We start from the raw sequence: 16,588 nt of genomic DNA, 5'->3' as shown, positions 1-16,588 counted from the left end.
ACTTAACCACTGATCTCTAGTCGTGTCCTCTTTTGGAAGGCCAAACTAAGTAGTTTCGCTTTCACAGCGAAACACAGCGTCACACACGGCGGGCTAGAGTGAGCGGAGGTCAGAGGCCTAGAGTGAGCAGGGGCCGGCTTGAGTGAGTGGAGGCGGGCGGGCTTGCGGCAACCACATGTGACGACCCCGGGCTTCATAAGCATGACGAAGCTGATATCGTCCTCTTTTGGAAGGCCAAACAAAGTAGTTTTGCTTTCACAACGAAACACACAGTGCCTTCACGACATGGCGGCAGCAGCAACAACAATACTACAGTGAGAATAAAAGTTACGCCTTTTTTCTTTGCGTGAACATTTGGGTGGCGTTATGCAAAGCTTCCCACATTGTGACGTAGACATGTGGGGGCGTGTTAAAGCGAGCCGTTTTAGGTAGGAGTGGTTGACTCTTAACTTTTATAAAGAATATTTCTTTGGATTTGAGACTTTAGTCTTTGCAACTTTACAGATCTTCTTTATGCACCAAGAGCTTGTAACACTCCAAAGAGAAAGGAAAAATTGAAATCGCATCATATGACCCCTTTAAAAACCGCTGCTTTAGAACATTGATTTTGAAACATGTGAATCCATTAGAATCGTTAGAAGACAGAATCGCAATTCATATATAGAATAGATTAGATTTTTATGTGCACCCCTAGTTTTCTCTTCCTCTTCTCTAAAGCAGCGCAGCATGGCCTTTCCCCCTTTGCTACCTTTTCCTGAGGGCGGGGTTTATCTGGGTTTGTGATGTCACGAACCCGGGAAGTAACTTGTTGTAGTCCCTACCAGCCGTTTTTGTAGGCATTAAACTACCAGAATTTTAAAAGACGATATCTCCATTTGCATTGAACTTTCAGCTTCGTAACCTTGCAGATATTGTTTATGCTCAAACAGTAACATTACACACTAACTAACGTTAAAAAAGTGAAATCGCAATGAGCCACCCCTTTAATGTCATTACATATGAATCAGTAGGTAAATTAAGTGTGAATAGTAACTAAAGTGTTAATAGTGGTACTTAACATTCACTTACACTAATGTAATCAGTTGCAGTTGCAACAAAGCCCTTAAGTTAAGAAATTGTCTCCAGGCTACATATGTAACCATGGTTCCCGAAGGGAATGAGACGCTGCGTTGGAAAACGCTATGGGAACGCCTTCAGCGTGACCACGCTTAGAGTCACATGTGTAATCAGTCCAATGGAAGGGTGAGACGTCATAGGCGGGTGACGTAGCGACCAGGAAGCTATAAAAGCACGTGAGGTGGAACCAGAATCAGCTTCTAGAAATGAAGCAAGCGCTTGCAGGGATGCCGGAAGTATGGCCCTGAGACGCAGCATCTCGTTCCCTTCGGGGAAACATGGTTACATACGTAACCTGGAGTTGTTCCCCTTCAGGAACTCGAGCTGCGTTGGAAAACGCTATGGGAATGAGTATGCCCACACCGCCAGACTTGCACATCCCTGCCTAGTGTGGAAGAGAACAGCTAGGACGAGAGAACAGAAGAGCCAGGAGTGGCTCGCATATCTAGGTCATAGAACCTGACAAACGTGAGGGGCGTGGACCATCCCGCTGTGTTGCAGATGTCCTGCATGGACACACCTGCAAAGAAGGCCTTGGAGGCCGCCATACCTCGGGTCGAGTGAGCCTTGACCCCCAATGGCAAGGGGAGATCAGAGTACTCATAAGCAGTAGAAATAGCATCGACCCGGCTGAGGGTCTGTTTAGTAGCAGGAAGACCTCTATTAGGGGGACCATAGCACACAAGCAGTTGGTCCGCCTTCCTCCACAGGGCAGCTCTGTGGACTGTTCCTGTGGCTCAGTGGTAGAGCATTGTGTTAGCAGTACAAAAGGTTGTGGGTTCAATTCCCAGGGAACACACTTACTGGTAAAAAAAAAATTTATAGCCTGAATGCACTGTAAGTCGCTTTGGATAAAAGCGTCTGCTAAATGCATAAATTAAATTAATTAAATTAAATTATTATTATAAATGATATGTGCTCGCACTGGGCACATACAGTTAAGCTTCTGCTGGTCGGGTTCACTGAAGGAAGGAGGACAGAAGGCCTGAAGTACGATAGGCTGTGGCATGACAGAGGGGACTTTAGGAACATAACCTGGTCAAAGGTAAAGAAAAGCCTTGGCCAAGCCAGGCGCAAAGTCTGGTAGGAAGGGGCCACAGAGAGGGCCTGCAGATCCCCAACTCTCTTTAAAGAAGATATAGCCAGAAGAAACAGTTTTAATCGAGAGAAGGCGATCAGAAATCTCTTCAATAGGCTCAAAAGGAGGCTTTCATGAGATTGTACCGGGGCCTCAGCCTCAGCGGACCGTGGAGGAAATGTGTAACTAGGGGGTGTCTGCCCACTGACTGGCCACCGAGAGGGGCGTGGTAAGCCACAATGGGCGCCACGTAGACCTTCAGGGTGGAGTGGGATAACCCTGCGGAGAAACGGGCCTGCAGGAACTCCAGCACTGTACCAACCGGGCAGTTAACTGGGTTGAGCTGGTGATCTCCGCACCAAGAAGTGAAAAGTTTCCACTTCAAGGCATACAGTTTCTTCGTAGAGGGAGCTCTAGATTGGAGGATGGTCTCAACAACCTTGGCTGAGAGACCGGAAGCTAGGAGTTTTGCCCCCTTCGAGGCCACACCCATAACTTCCACAGCTCCGGGCGGGGGGTGGAGAATCGTACCCTCCACCTGAGAGAGGAGATTCCTCCTGACGGAAATCTCCCATGGAGAGCCGTCAAGAAGGGAAATCAGGTCCGAGAACCATACTCGGCCCGGCCAGAACGGGGCTACTAGCAGCAGACGGACCCCGTCCCGGCACACTCTCTCCAGAACTCCCGGGAGCAGAGAAATCAGGGGAAAGGTGTACAGACGAAGCCTCGGCAAAGTCTGTACCATGGCATTCAGCCCCAGTGGAGCCGGATGAGTCAGAGAGTACCAGAGGGGACAGTGCGATGTCATACAGTCGCAAACAGGTCCACCTGAGCCTGGCCAAAAATTCTCCAAATCTGCTTCACCATCTTGAGATGAAGCCTCCATTCCCTGGGCTTCGGCCCCTGCCTCGGCAGGATGTCTGCTCCCATATTTAAATGACCAGGGATGTGCACTGCTCTCAACAAAAGGAGTTTGCCCTGGGACCACACAAGGATCTGGCGTGCCAGCTTGTACAAGTGGAGCGAATGCAGACCTCCCTGGTGGTTGATATAAGAGATACCCCCAACACCAAAGATGCGCACCAACACATGACGAACTCTTAGGTCCGGGAGGAAGTGCTTCAAAGCTCAAAACACGGCCAGCATCTCCAGGCAGTTGATGTGCCACGTGAGATGGTGACCGCTCCACAGACCATGGGCAGGGTGGCCACTCATGACCGCACCCCAACCGGTGAGGGAAGTGTCCGTCGCTAGCGTTAAGCAGCGACAAGGAGCTCCCAGCACCGGGCCCTGAGACAAGAACTAAGGCTTCCTCCACATGTCCAAGGCACGTAGGCATCGTCGCGTGACCTTGATCATGCGAAGCGGGCTTCCCCTCGGGGAGAACCGCTTGGTCTTGAGCCACCACTGTAGGGGTCTCATGTACAGCAGGCCAACAGGTATCACGTTGGACGCAGCTGCCATCAAACCCAGCAGTTTCTGAAACTGCTTGACAGTGAGTGACCGGCCTTCTCTGACTCTCGCGACTGCAGTGAGGATCGACTCGATCCGAGCAGGAGACAACCGTGCCTGCATCGTGGTTGAATCCCACACCACGCCCAGATAGGTGGTTCTCTGTAATGGAGAAAGCACACTCTTCTTGGCGTTTAGTCTTAACCCCAGCTCTTTCATGTTAGCGAAAACCGCCAAATGTTCTGATTGAGCCAAAATCAACCAATCGTCGATGTAACTCAGTATGCGGATGCCCTGGAGTCGCAGGGGAGCCAGAGCAGCATCCACACACTTCGTGAAAGTGCGGGGTGAGAGTGCAAGGCCGAAAGGAAGAATCCGATATTGATAAGCTTCGCCCCTGAAAGCAAACCTCAGGAACTTCCTGTGATGAGGAAGGATGTAAACATGGAAGTACGCATCTTTTAGATCTATCATGACAAACCAGTCCTCGGACCTGATATGAGACACGACTTGATAGTGAGCATCCTGAACTTCAGTCGCATGACTGAGCGGTTCAACTGACGCAGATCTAAAATGGGATGCAACCCTCCATCCCTCTTCGGAACAATGAAGTACCGGCTGTAGAACCCGGATTCTCTGTCGTGAGGAGGGATCACCTTGATGGCCTCCTTCCTCAAGAGAGTGTTCACTTCTTGTTATAATACCAGAGCCTGCTCAGGGCCCACGAGTGTGGGAAAGACCCCGATGAAAGGGAGCGGAGGAGCGCCGAACTGAATGCGATAGCCTTTTTCTACAGTATGCAGAACCCAACGAGACACATTTGGCAGTAGCTTCCACACTGCTAAATAGTCTACTAAGGGAACCAGTCTCTCGAGACTGGCCTCCGGTGTACTTGTAGCTGCTAATTCGGTGCCCTGAAGCGGAGGACTGGCAGGAGACGGCCGAATAGCTGCTCTGGAGACCCCCGAAGGGGTAGCGAACCCCTCAGCTCTGCTACATTTCCGGGCGAAAAAGACTGAGGGAAGCGCTCGCTGGAGACCGCTGCGCCCTGAAGCACCATTGGTGGCAGGGTTGGCAGAAAGATCTCCGAAGGGCACGGAGGAGAGACGGACACCGTATGATGCGGTGCACCCCGCTCGTCCCCAGTAGGGGCCGCCCCCTCAAAGGTCTTGAACCTCTCATGTCAGGGCCTTTTGTTCGAGGACTTCCCCTGAAAAGCACGACCCTCAGATCGGGCTTCGACTTCGAAGTCCCCAACCTAGAGCCCCGCTGAACTCGGAGCGCGAGAAGCGACGCTCTGTTTTTGTGCCTTGCGCTATGAGGAAGGAGGTACATGGCGAGGGCTGCTCCCGCCCAGCAGCCCCCAGATCAAGAGAGTGGCGAGGGAGGAACCGCTGGAACGCCGCCGCCTGTTTACGACCCTCCTGGTACCTGTCGACGACTGAATTGACGGCGTCGCCGAACAGGCCAGAAGGCGCAAGTGGGGCGTCTATGAGGAAGACCCTGTCCTTCTCTTTAATGTCGGACAGGGTCAACCAGAGATGCTTCTCCGCTGCCACTAGAGCTGCCATAGACCGCCCAATGGCACGGGCGGTCTCCTTGGTGGCGCGGAGAGACAAATCAGCGGTTATGCATAGTTCAGAGATATCATCCGATTTTACTTCCTCGCCTTCATCTAACTCCTTTAGCAGGTCGGCTTGGTACGCCTGTAACACCACCATGGTGTGCAGACACACCAGCCTGACTTGCAGCCGTATACCCCTTGCCCATCAAGTTAGATGTAGTACGTAATGGCTTGGAGGGCAATGCCGGAAACCTTTAAGGACGATGCCGCACCAGGGGACAGATAGCTCGCGAGCGTCTGTTCCACCTGGGGCATCGCCTAATAGCCGTGGTCACAAACCCCCGCCACATTTGCATACTGTGCTGAGAGAGGGGGCAAATCTTCATCTACGCCCTCCACATCAACCTCCTCGGAGGAAGATAGGCGAAGCTTCAAGCCCGTTCCCCAGGGGGGAAGAAACCGCGGAACGGGGTTCCGATCCCAGAGATGCCGGCACCGGATCTGGCGGGTGAGGAAGGAGATGGGGACTTGACCGTCTCCATTCCCTCCGCCAAATCCAATTGCGAACCTCACGAATGCAGCCGCCAGACATCTCAGGAGAGTGAACTGCCTGTCAGAAATCATAGCACGTCAGCTGTCTTAACCGCGGCTTGTGTACTGCATCATCACTGTGTCCATCACGTGACTCTGTTGCCCTTTCGGGCTTGAACTGATAGTAAAACTAACAACATTATTAACTGTCTTGATATTTACTTTGAAAGCTGACGCTCGCGATTATGGTAAGGGGCGTTACATTTCCGACGCGTACTTGTGGTGTTCGGCCAATCACAATGCACTGGGTCAGCTGGCCAATCAGAGCAGACTGCGCTTGTCAAAGGAGGGGGCTTTGTTGAAAACGACGTGTTTGAGAGAGGCGGGGCATAGAGGACCTACAATAATATACAGTATTTGAAAAATAATGTGTTTTTTGAACATTAAAGCATGTCAACATATTCTGTTACACCAAATACACAAACTAATGATCTTTAAAATAGCATCATATGACCCCTTTAAAATTTATGAATGGGGTTAAACTTATCGATTTTGTTGGGAGTGTAAGGTTCCACTTGAGGTACTATCAAGGTGATCTAAGGTTATCATTAAGTATTTCCCCTTAATCACTCAAGTGTTCCCTTAAAATCTGTTATGCATTGCAGCAAAGTCCTAATAACCATTTCACCATAACAAAAAAAAAAGCTCTCTTAAGTCATCTGCTGAACTCAAGCACAGGGTCATTTTACTGATCAAAATAAGGTATTCTAAATAAAAAGTTATGCTTTGAAGCAATGTGCATTGAGAGGAGTGCTATACAAATAATAATAATAAAAAAAAAATAAACAACTACATTTTCATATATATATTTTATCACTTCCACAATTATCTCATGCAAGGCTTTCGTCTCGTGACTGATGGATAGTGGCAGGCTTGGATGTTTTCTTCTTTTTCCATCTAATAAAAGAATGTCTCTTTTGTCTTTGGTGTGGTTTGGTTTACATTTTCTTGTTTCCAATTCTGTTAAGCTGGTTAGCTCACAGGATGTTGTTTGCCTAGATCTCTTTAATAATCTCCATAACAGATTTTGTGGTTTAGCCGTTTTTGTAGTAAAGATGAAACCTATTTAAAAGTCAATGGTCTGTTATGTTCTGTTTGTTGTGGGAGATTTTATTACTAAAGAAACCGGGTCTCCATTGCCATGTTCTGCCATAAACCTAAATCTAAGATGTATAAACACTCAGGTAAGTCTGACAGTTAAGACATTTGTTGTAACTCTCTTAAAGAAAGCCCTTGCCTCAGGGATTTTATCCCCCTCAGGGAGACCCTAAAGTCAAACCACTTAAGGGTTTTCATGCAACCGGGCCATGATTATTATTTGTAACAATACTATTCAGTCAATTTTACCTCTTTGTCAGCAAAGTGCACTGGAAAATCATGTTTGTCTTGAGTTAGCAACACTAGCCAAGAGGGGCGGAGCTTAGTGACAGGTCATTTCTGAAATACAGTTCTCCACTTGTTTTGAATGCACAACCTATATAAGAAATGCTTATAACCTGCACAAAAGAAATGAGTACTTATCATCACACACAACTAAATAAACAGGTGTTTTCTGTAATAGACTTTATTATATTGTCTATTTTTACAATTTATTGTCCCAAAGGTCTTTCTCAGGTGAATCTCTGGCTGCTACTTTGGTTAAGATGGTGGCTTTAGTATGTTTCTTCATCACTTTTTGCAGTCTCTGGATGTGAGAGAGACAGAGGTGGGGGCCCCGGCAGTAATATGTTCTGGGGATATGTTCTTATCGTCTTTCAGTTGGAGTGGAATAATGAAAAAGAGAACTTTGTTTTTAATTAAAGCGGGACCTTTGGTCATGATTAAGGGGTTAGTGATTAATCACCTCACTGGCCCACTGAAGAGGCTGTGCAGGTCGGCCCAAAGCCTGTGAACAGGAATGATTTGCCCATGAGCCCTCCAGAGATAGGCCCTTGTTTAGACTGCGGCTCGGCGGGACCCTTCGATGCTGTTTTACATACAGATATGAACCGGTATGATATTTTTAGAGTGGATTTCTGCAATTGAAAGGTCAGCAGTGTAATATGAGTGTGTTGGATGCAGTCACACACAGGACCGCTTTGTGGGAGTGGTAATATATCATGGTGAGTTTAGTGGCAAAGCAAAACAGCTGACTCATTTTAACAGCTGATTTTATGTTCAAGAGTAATGTCTGCATTTGAAACCATAAGCTTGATCTGCCTAATACTGATTTTCCATAATATATCTTCGCAATACTTTAAGAAATATTCTAGATTCAGTACGAGCTCAGTCGACAGCATGATCTTGATTGCTAAAGAAATTAATTTTCACTTGTCTCTCTTTTTCTCTAAAAATAAAAAAAAATCAAGATTACAGTGAGGTGAATTGAAATGGAAGTGAACAGAGCCAATTTCTAAACATTAAAATATTCACTGTTTCAATAAAATAGCCACAAGACATAAACATGTTTTGATAAACGTGATTTTTTTTTGTGTGAAAAGTTCATCATCTAAGCTTTTTTAGTGAAATTATGTGCAATTTGACAACTTTCCTGCCATGGCAAGCCATAAAATGACTGTAAAAAATGATTTAAATAACAATTCAAATAATATATATTTTTAACAAAATAATTACATTTAAGTGCTTTAAAGTAAAAGTAAAAGGCCCCTTTTACTTTCATTATAAGTGCCCATAACCATGATATATATATACATTTTCTTTTTTTTAAGGTGCACTAAGCGATTTTTGCCAAACAATGTTGATATTTGAAAGCACCGAAACAAACACGCCCATACCCCAACAGGACCTCGCCCCTATTTTGATAACTCCGCCCCACACATACGTACACAACCCTGGCAGCGACAATGGCGGAATCTGCTATGCCTGCCAGCCGCAGCATATTCAAACAAAAGCCAACACCGAATGTGTGAAAAAGCAAAATCAATGTAACTCACCTATTTTATTTCCTCCGAAATCTTCCTCTTTTTTTGATTTTTTTTTTATCTCCCATCTCTCGCCATCTATAGTCGATTTGCTAATATCCGTCCTGTGCACTCACTGAGCGCTCTCTTCTCCCTTTCATTACTAGACACGCCCCTTACTGCTGATTGGCTGCAAGTGTGTTTAGGGACTCGGTCTGACAATGTGGTCAAAAGCGTTTTTCAAATATTTCTTAATGCACCTTTAAAGAAAATGAGGGAGGAGTCAATTTCAACATTATGCCATAAATGCTCTAAATTTACCTTAACTTTTAATGAACCCTTAATATTAATTTAAGGCCAACTAAAATGCATTCGCACGCGCCAGAGATGTTCACAAGGCTTTAATTTGGAGTGCGAGTCAAGTGTGAAGTCTTTAACCAGTAGTCTGAGTCAAGTCTGAAGTCTTTATCGCTGGAGTCTGAGTCAAGTCTTGAGTCTTTGGTCACGAGTCCGAGTCGAGTCTCAAGTCATTTAATGGCTGGCTAAAAAAATCAAATTCAGAAGCCTCATGTATTGAAATCTTCCTATTTACGAAGTTGTTTTATCGGCTATAGACAACATATGTATTCTATGATCTGCTTTGTAAAAAGCAAAATCAATGTAACTCACCTATTTTATTTCCTCCGAAATCTTCCTCTTTTTTTGATTTTTTTTTTATCTCCCATCTCTCGCCATCTATAGTCGATTTGCTAATATCCGTCCTGTGCACTCACTGAGCGCTCTCTTCTCCCTTTCATTACTAGACACGCCCCTTACTGCTGATTGGCTGCAAGTGTGTTTAGGGACTCGGTCTGACAATGTGGTCAAAAGCGTTTTTCAAATATTTCTTAATGCACCTTTAAAGAAAATGAGGGAGGAGTCAATTTCAACATTATGCCATAAATGCTCTAAATTTACCTTAACTTTTAATGAACCCTTAATATTAATTTAAGGCCAACTAAAATGCATTCGCACGCGCCAGAGATGTTCACAAGGCTTTAATTTGGAGTGCGAGTCAAGTGTGAAGTCTTTAACCAGTAGTCTGAGTCAAGTCTGAAGTCTTTATCGCTGGAGTCTGAGTCAAGTCTTGAGTCTTTGGTCACGAGTCCGAGTCGAGTCTCAAGTCATTTAATGGCTGGCTAAAAAAATCAAATTCAGAAGCCTCATGTATTGAAATCTTCCTATTTACGAAGTTGTTTTATCGGCTATAGACAACATATGTATTCTATGATCTGCTTTGTAAAAAAAAAAAAAGGACGTGTTAAGATGTACATCCAGCCTGTTATTTATAGGCTATCTTTTAAAGGGGTCATATGATGTTGCTAAAAAGAACATTATTTTGTGTATTTGGTGTAATGAAATGTGTTTATGCGGCGGAAATGTTACGGCCCTAACCATACTGTGTTTCCATGTGTCCTGGCGTGACGAGACAAAACCAATAAAACCCATTCCAACTAGGCATTTGTTGCATCCAGTGGGGACATAATTACTGATTATAATGACTTATACTGTGTTTTTACGCTTTGCGTTGCGTATTGTGCCACATAAACATAAAACCTTGTCTGCATTTGTGATCGGAGAAATTACAAACAACAAGCGCTACTCTACACTGCTCAAACTCGCGTTTGAATCATCAATGGCAAATTCTTTAAATATAAAAAAAACTTACTTACAGGCTGTGAGTCAGAAGTGCCAGACTGTCCTTGCAAAGTTGGAACTGCCCCACTTTATAGAAACATTATGTCCTCTTTTGTAAGGCCAAACAAAGTAGTTTCGCTTTCACTACGAAACACTCAGCAGCTTGAGTGAGCGGCGCCCGGCGGATTCGACGAAGGAGGCTTGCGGCAACCACATGTGACGATTACATTTTCTTTTTTTTAAGGTGCACTAAGCGATTTTTGCCAAACAATGTTGATATTTGAAAGCACCGAAACAAACACGCCCATACCCCAACAGGACCTCGCCCCTATTTTGATAACTCCGCCCCACACATACGTACACAACCCTGGCAGCGACAATGGCGGAATCTGCTATGCCTGCCAGCCGCAGCATATTCAAACAAAAGCCAACACCGAATGTGTGAAAAAGCAAAATCAATGTAACTCACCTATTTTATTTCCTCCGAAATCTTCCTCTTTTTTTGATTTTTTTTTATCTCCCATCTCTCGCCATCTATAGTCGATTTGCTAATATCCGTCCTGTGCACTCACTGAGCGCTCTCTTCTCCCTTTCATTACTAGACACGCCCCTTACTGCTGATTGGCTGCAAGTGTGTTTAGGGACTCGGTCTGACAATGTGGTCAAAAGCGTTTTTCAAATATTTCTTAATGCACCTTTAAAGAAAATGAGGGAGGAGTCAATTTCAACATTATGCCATAAATGCTCTAAATTTACCTTAACTTTTAATGAACCCTTAATATTAATTTAAGGCCAACTAAAATGCATTCGCACGCGCCAGAGATGTTCACAAGGCTTTAATTTGGAGTGCGAGTCAAGTGTGAAGTCTTTAACCAGTAGTCTGAGTCAAGTCTGAAGTCTTTATCGCTGGAGTCTGAGTCAAGTCTTGAGTCTTTGGTCACGAGTCCGAGTCGAGTCTCAAGTCATTTAATGGCTGGCTAAAAAAATCAAATTCAGAAGCCTCATGTATTGAAATCTTCCTATTTACGAAGTTGTTTTATCGGCTATAGACAACATATGTATTCTATGATCTGCTTTGTAAAAAAAAAAAAAGGACGTGTTAAGATGTACATCCAGCCTGTTATTTATAGGCTATCTTTTAAAGGGGTCATATGATGTTGCTAAAAAGAACATTATTTTGTGTATTTGGTGTAATGAAATGTGTTTATGCGGCGGAAATGTTACGGCCCTAACCATACTGTGTTTCCATGTGTCCTGGCGTGACGAGACAAAACCAATAAAACCCATTCCAACTAGGCATTTGTTGCATCCAGTGGGGACATAATTACTGATTATAATGACTTATACTGTGTTTTTACGCTTTGCGTTGCGTATTGTGCCACATAAACATAAAACCTTGTCTGCATTTGTGATCGGAGAAATTACAAACAACAAGCGCTACTCTACACTGCTCAAACTCGCGTTTGAATCAGGCAAATTCTTTAAATATAAAAAACTTACTTACAGGCTGTGAGTCAGAAGTGCCAGACTGTCCTTGCAAAGTTGGAACTGCCCCACTTTATAGAAACATTATGTCCTCTTTTGTAAGGCCAAACAAAGTAGTTTCGCTTTCACTACGAAACACTCAGCAGCTTGAGTGAGCGGCGCCCGGCGGATTCGACGAAGGAGGCTTGCGGCAACCACATGTGACGATCCCGGGCTGGACTCCGCTTCGTCCACGGTGAAAGCCGATCCGGCGATCCACAGCGCGAAGTTGATGTACTTCATCAGCGACCAGCACGGATCAGCTCTAGGCATGACGAAGCGGATATCGTCCTCTTTTGGAAGGCCAAACAAAGTAGTTTCGCTTTCACAACGAAGCTCGCAGCGCCTTCACGACATGGCGGCGGTGGCAACAATAATACAGTGAGAATAAAAGTTACGCCGCCTTTCTTTGCATGAACATTTGGGCGGCGTTATGCAAATCTTCCCACACAGTGACGTAGACATGTGGGGGCGTGTTAGAACGAGGCGTTTTAGGAGGGCGTGGACAAGTCTTAACTTTTATAAAGAATATCTCTTTGGATTTGAGACTTTAGTCTTTACAACTTTACAGATCTTCTTTATGCACCAAGAGCTTGTAACACTCCAAAGAGAAAGGAAAAATTGAAATCGCATCATATGACCCCTTTAAATCCATTACCATGTTCAAAACTGTTTTTCTGTAATGAAATTTTATAATAAGATCTACCATGACACACAAGGAAATATGGGAAACAGATATTACAAAACCATACAAATAAAGTATTTCTTTATTTTATAAGTCAGGGGTATTCAGTTAAGGTTCTAAGGCGTGTCCTCTATATTTTCTTCCAAGCAGAGGTCCAAACAAAAAAACAAAACAATTTTTACATGTATTGACATTTTTACATTTAGACATGTGAGGCCATGTGACAGAAAAAATACTGTTTCTGTTCAGGGTTTTCCTCCTGAAATCTATACTATTTTAATATTTTAGCCTACTTAAAGGATTATCTAAAAACAATGTAGCTACAATAATCAAAACGTTCTCATCTTGAGCAGAAAAGAAAGATAACTAGCAATTTAAAAATTTAAGTAATATCCTAGCCATATAACAACAATTTTCCCAATTATAATTACATGATTCTTTTGAAATGTCCTTAGCCTACAGATTAATAATGCTAAATGTAGATCATAAACGTCTTGTCACATCTGGTTTGAACAGAGTCATAGGTTATAGATAGATAAATAGTATGAAAAATAACTATATTTGCACCATTGTTGTTTTCTGCTGTATTTTGTTTTTTCTGTTGTTGTTAAAATAACCGCGTCATCCGCAGCTCTAAACTTGGCGCCGGCGCGCGTCCAGAGAGTAGGGATGGGCGATACCACTTATTTTGTTTTCGACACGATACTGATATTTTTCAAGGCAGTATCATCGATATCGATACCGATTCGATACTTCCGCACTAAACTTTTAAATGATGAAATGTATTAAATTACTAAGAGTAAAATGGGTAATAATAAGCACTTAACTTTGTTTAAAACGATTTTTAACATTCAATATGCCTTAATTGTAACTTATTAGGTTATATTTTTGTTTACACATGGTTCAGATATGTTTTTTGTTTACACATGATTCAAATCTATAAATACTACAGTTGAACTATGGTCACTTTAGTAAAACCATGGTTCATTTTCATAAGGGACTGCCAGTGACAGGCTGTTGCATGCATAAAATGCAACCTTTTTATTCTGACAGTGTATGATTTCTATTAACATTACAGAATAGAACATGATCAATATTATATTTCAGCGTTCAATTTAAATAACTGTAATTGCACAAACTATGTAGGCTACAATTTCAGTTTGTTTATTGTGAAATAACTGTCCTTCTGTCCTCTGATAAGCATTGTTCAGGGCTGCCGTTACCAAAAGCTTTAATGCTTTCTTATGATACTTTTGGGAAAAGCAGCCCTGTTTGAATGCACTGTCAGCAGTGAGTGAACACTCTCTGTGATCGATTGGTTCTGTCTTGCAACATTTGCATGTTCCGATGAGCAGGAAAATAGTTCTATCCTACACAATTACTCGCTAACAAAGGTTATTCGCCCAATTCAATGCATATTGCATGCATTATATTTTTGTTAAATTAACAAAATCACTGGTAAATAAAACACACCTTAGTATCGATATTTTTAGTTTGAGTATCAATACTTTCGATACTCGCGTCAGTATCGATACGCCCATCCCTACCGGAGAGAGAGAGAAAGCGCACAGAGCTGAAAGGGCTTGACTAAAGCGCGTTTGGCTTTTGATAAAAATACAAAAGGATATAGCATTGAAAGATATTTACCATAAACGACCCTGAGCGCTTATGTGATCCGCTCCGCTGTTTTGATGCGCTGTTCACTTAAAATGGTGCTGTGTTACAGCTCAAGGTCCGGATGGATGCCGGGGTGCGAATGCGGTCCGCCTTTTGAATATCAGTTATATAAGTATTTAAGTATAAAAGACTCGAGTAGCTTTTAAAATTTCCTCGAGTCGAGTCAAGTCTGAAATCATTTCAGGTCGAGTCTGAGTCAAGTCTGGAGTCTATAAAAATGCGACTCGAGTCCGAGTCACTAACTCGAGTGCCCATCTCTGGCATACGCACACACACACACACACACACACAAAGCAGCAAGATTCACTCTAATCTTAGATCTCACTAATGAGCCAGGCCCCAAACTAAGCTAATTCGTAATCCTGAATGTATAATGGCTTTGCGATGAGCTTAAATGAGCATATCATGTCCTTGACGTGGCCTTGGCATTCAGCAGAACAGGAAAAAGAGGAATAGAAGGAATCATGATTTTCACAAGTGCTTATTTCGCAGGCGGCTGCATTTCTCTTTCATCTTAAGCTTATTTTCTCACTTGCTCCCTCTCTCTCTCTGCTGTCCTTCTCCTATTCGCGCATTTGTCAACAACCAGCAAAAAACGGAGGCACAAACATCCAAGCTTATTTACCATAATCTGATTGTTAACTGGCGGGTATTTGAAGTATGCAGCTGCCCCCCTCTGAAGGCAAGATCGTATCACAGTAGTAAATATCACAGAGACACAATCCCTTTACCACTCCACAGTTACTCACCTGAGACTGTGGGCTCCTTGATTGTAAAGTCATGTGCTGCATACTAAACGCAAACTAACAAACGAACAAAAGATCCCTCCACCTTCACCACGGAGGTTCGGGACCCGCAGCTGTTGTTGCTGTGGCGAGTAAACCCGTTTGCATTTTTTAAGGTGAATTAATGCAAGTAAATCTCCGTGCCTCGTTCCTCCCCGAATCTCATCCATGTAGAAATCCAAGCCAAAGTTGCTGGCAAGGTCAGGGCTCAGAGCTAGTCCAAGATCTAATCTACAAAGCATACCCATTTCGGATGAGCCACGCCGTTTCTCCATCCAAGGGATCCGGAGGAAAAAGATTCCTCCTTTTCCTTTTTTCTTTTTTTTTTTTACATGACCTTGGAATACTTTTTTTTCCCCCTCCTCCACTCTATTGTTATATTATTAACCCTCTGATTGCTGATTAAGCTTTTTTTTGTTCGCTAGAGCACCAGATGGTAGTAGTGACACTGTTATTGGTTGACATTGTTTAGGGCACCCTGTGGTTTTTCTCAGGGAGATCACCTCCTGAAGAGGACATTAATCAATGCAGCCGTAAACCAACCGTTCTGATCTTTGAAAAGGTCACCTGATTGACTGTGTGCTTGGTGACAATCAGAGTGTCAGATCTGCTAAGAGCTTATTTATTCATTGAGATAAGTCCATGGAAAATTGCATGAAAACTCAGGAAATGTCCAGGTCGTATTTCACACCAAAATCAACAAAACAAATGTATATATTGCAAGTAGAAAAAGCAGCTTAATTTTAGAATGTTTTTGCATGTAGCATTATTTCATGACATTTAAGGGTGACAATTATATACATTTTTTAATAATATTTTTACACTATTTTTAGGCCTTTGTTAATCATCTGGGTTTTGTGTGTGTGTGTGTGTGTGTGTGTGTGCGCATAAAAACATTTGTGAGATTCTAGGATCTTTTTTCCCTTGTTTGTCTATTATGCGACCCTTTGATTTACAAATCTCACTGTAAAAAAGAAAAAGTAAAATGTTATCATTCCCATTTATTTTTTCTCTGAGAAATATAAGACATTTGTCTACTGGTATAAAAATAATGGCAATATTTTTTCTTCACTTGGTGCATCATCACTTTTTGAAGGCATTTTGAATCTATTTATGTTGTGATAACATACTGACATATATAAAGAGGTTAATCTGGGTCAATTATAATTGCCTATGGTGGTGCAGATGTAACATCACCCTCTGAAATGGCTGTTAAGATCTGTCTGCTGTTGTGGCCACTGTGCACCGGAGGGTTAAAATCATCACAGCATAAAAGAGGAGGGGAAGAGCTGTGTTTTCATAATGTTGTGAAATTAGTTTCTTCAGCATTTTAATGAATAAGTGGATACCTACTGTGAGACTGTTAGGGAGTCATGATTCACTTCAGACGGGTTCATTGTGTTCGTTATGTTGCCTATTGATTACTGTTAGTGTGGGCAGAGAGCACACTCAACACATGCCTGCCTCAATCAGGAACAATATAGATAAATGCTTATTTCCTCTTTCATTTCACATTGCTGAAAGCCTTCTCGGTTTATT

The 16,588-nt window shown here is 43.2% G+C and overlaps 1 protein-coding gene and 1 long non-coding RNA gene across 2 annotated transcripts in view; one reads left to right on the top strand and one right to left on the bottom strand.

The window, feature by feature from the left end:
- The window catches only part of LOC107557024 (neurexin-2-like), a gene marked incomplete at its 3' end in the record, with an annotated part of 379,214 nt that overhangs the window by 106,340 nt on the left and 256,286 nt on the right, over positions 1–16,588 (top strand). The gene's annotated exons all lie outside the window — the stretch shown is intronic.
- On the bottom strand, positions 7,405–15,309 carry LOC107557049 (uncharacterized). Its single transcript, XR_001605345.1, has 3 exons — positions 15,014–15,309; positions 7,645–7,767; positions 7,405–7,544 (listed from the first exon to the last, which is right to left on the bottom strand). It is a non-coding gene; the product is annotated as an uncharacterized lncRNA (long non-coding RNA).

The sequence above is a fragment of the Sinocyclocheilus grahami genome, unplaced genomic scaffold (genome assembly GCF_001515645.1).
Source record: "Sinocyclocheilus grahami isolate Dianchi unplaced genomic scaffold, SAMN03320097.WGS_v1.1 scaffold588.1, whole genome shotgun sequence".
Taxonomy (NCBI): domain Eukaryota; kingdom Metazoa; phylum Chordata; class Actinopteri; order Cypriniformes; family Cyprinidae; genus Sinocyclocheilus; species Sinocyclocheilus grahami.
Note: the sequence above shows the minus strand (reverse complement) of the source record. Positions and strands in the feature narration are given on the sequence as shown.